Genomic DNA, 2,561 nt, shown 5'->3' on the forward strand with positions numbered 1-2,561 from the left:
GCCTGTGGGGCTTTCCCCGGGGCTCCGGTGCCCCTCCGTGCCCGTGGCGGGCACCCAGCGGAGCCCTGGCACTGGGGCAGGTTGCCAGGCACTGGGACGGTGCTGGTGGTGACTTGGTGACTCATTAACCCGCTGGCAGAGCTCTGGCCACCGGGTCACTCGCGGGTGGCCGGGTGGTGGCTTTTGACAGCCGGTGTCCCTCCAGGATCGTCACCAACCCCAGCCCACGTGGGCATCGCCCCCACCAGCTGCCCGAGCCCCTCACCCCGGTGTCAGGGCGGGCATCGGCGGCGTCACCCTCACAGCGGTGGGACCAGCTGGAGGTGGCCAAGGTGAGACCCCTGTGCGAGGACACAGCTCAGCCCCCCGGGGCCAGATCCTGCCCCACTGGGTGCCGTGGGGCTGGGCCGTGCTCGGTGTCCCCGTGTGCCGTGTCCACCGCTCGGCCACATCGGGGGCACGATCTGTGTCCTCCCCCCTTTCCCCCCCCGGACCAGGGCCCATCCCCACTGGCCTCTTCGGGGAAGCAGCTGCCAGAGCAGCCCCTGGAGTGGGGCCGGCTGCTCCCTGCCCCGCCGCGGCCCCACGGCGCAGATGTGGGAATTTTGGCTCCTGCCGGTTTCCCGCAAGTGCTTCCAGGATGATGGGCTGGGCCGGTGCCAGCTGGACCAGTTCCTGCCCGGCACGGGCCAGCTGGGGCACGGGAGGCACCCAGTTGACCCACAACCATCCGGGCAGGGCAACAAGGCTGTACTGGGGGGGGGGGTCTCACTGCACTACAGCCCCCCCTTCACTGTCCCCCTGTGGGCCGTGGGGTCAGGGATGGGGACAGGGACCCCCGTCCTCACATGCCACGGAGCTCAGGACACACCAGGAGAGCATCCAGCCACCAGAGACACCCCCAAACCCCAGGAGCTGCTCCCACCTCCAGCTGGGAAAGGGACCCCCCCTCCCCAGCAGCTGCAGCCAATCCCTGAGCACGAGGCAGGGCCTCACCCAGCACAAGGCAGGTGTTAACTCTGAAACCTAATGATGGCTTCCCTTCTCCAGACCTGCCAGCACTGCTCTTCTGTCCTCAGGCTGCGTGAAAGGACATCCTCACACGCCACAGATCTCGGGGTGCACCAGGAGAGCATCCAGCCACCAGAGACACCCCCAAACCCGGGAAGAAGCCAGGGCCGTTTCGGAACGTGGTGCCCATCGAGGGGCTTCTTCACGGTTCACCCAAGGGATTGTCCGGTTTCCCAGAGTGGAGCTGCTGCCTCAGCAGGTCGGTGCTTTCAAGAATCGGGGTGGGGGGGGGACATGAATCAGCGCCTGGTGGGGCCCAAAGCCCCCGTCAGCTTTCCAAGGAAGGAAGTGGTGGCCGGAGCCGAAACCCCGTGGGTGTCAGGGGCTGGTGGGTGGGTGGCGGGATCAGCCCAGCACATTTCCCCCCATCCCGGCCACGCGGCCGGTGCGGCCTGGGCCCCGGCAACTGTCCCGGGCACCCGCCCCGCTGCGGTTCTGCCTCGTGGCCACCCTTCCTGCCCACGGCTCCTGACCCAGGAACCCTCAGCCCCTTCCTGGAGAGTGTTTCCAGGGTGCCCCCGGGTCCCCCCAGCGCAGGATCCGACACCCCCCCCCAGGTCCTGGCTGGGCTCTCGCCTTCCCCGCTGTGCCCTGGCCGCTGGGGTCTGGCCATAGGACCCCAGGGGTGTGGGGGGCAGCAGGACAGGCTGCGGCCATCGCTCTGGGGCAGCCCCACACTTCATCTTCGGCCCCTGGCTCCCGGCCCGGCATGGGTGTGCCGGGGGATTCCCAAATTTCCCCAATGGATGGGCCCAGCTGGTCCCAGCTGCTGCCGGGACCCACCGGAGGCCGCCGCGTGTCCCCTGTCCCATCACTGGTGTCCGTGGGGCACAAGGAGGGTCCAGCTGGACCCCCACACCATTCCCAGTGGGGTGAGGGGGTGCTGGGGCTCAGCCCTTTCCCCCCCTCCCTGTGCGCAGACCCCCACTCGTGGTGCTGGTCCCAGTAATCCCAGTAACCCCCCAGTAACCCCAGCTCTGGCCTTTGCCTGTGGCCACAGAACAAAGCAGCTTCTGGGAAACAGGATCCCGTGGCCACTGGCTCAGCTCCGGGCTGGCCCAGGGGTCCCAGAGCCCCCCAGCAGCCCCACTGCTGGTCCCAGCACAGCCAGGATGTCCCCTCTGCCCCCGCCAGGGGGGTGGCCTGGGCCAGAACTGGCCCCCCCCTCGCCGTCCCCAGCCCCACGGAGGCGAGCAGGTAACACAGAACCCAACAAACTCACAGCGGGGGCAGGCCAGGCTGGTGTTTTTTCCAACTTTTATTTTAAAAGTCATAATTGAAGCTTAACAAAGTTTGACCCCATTATTGTTGCGAGAGCTGGGGGGCACCCCACGGCCCCCGGGGAGCTGTGACTCCTGCCCCCCCCCCCGCCTGCCCTGGCCCCTCTTCCCCAGGAGCTCCCAATTCACGGGCTCGTCTGCGCCTCCGCGACGACTGATCACAAGGAACCTTAAAAGAATGTTTTTTTATTGGGGAAAGGGGGGGTTCCC

This window comes from Calidris pugnax, unplaced genomic scaffold, assembly GCF_001431845.1.
Source record: "Calidris pugnax isolate Ruff unplaced genomic scaffold, ASM143184v1 scaffold337, whole genome shotgun sequence".
In the NCBI taxonomy this organism is placed as follows: Eukaryota; Metazoa; Chordata; class Aves; order Charadriiformes; family Scolopacidae; genus Calidris; species Calidris pugnax.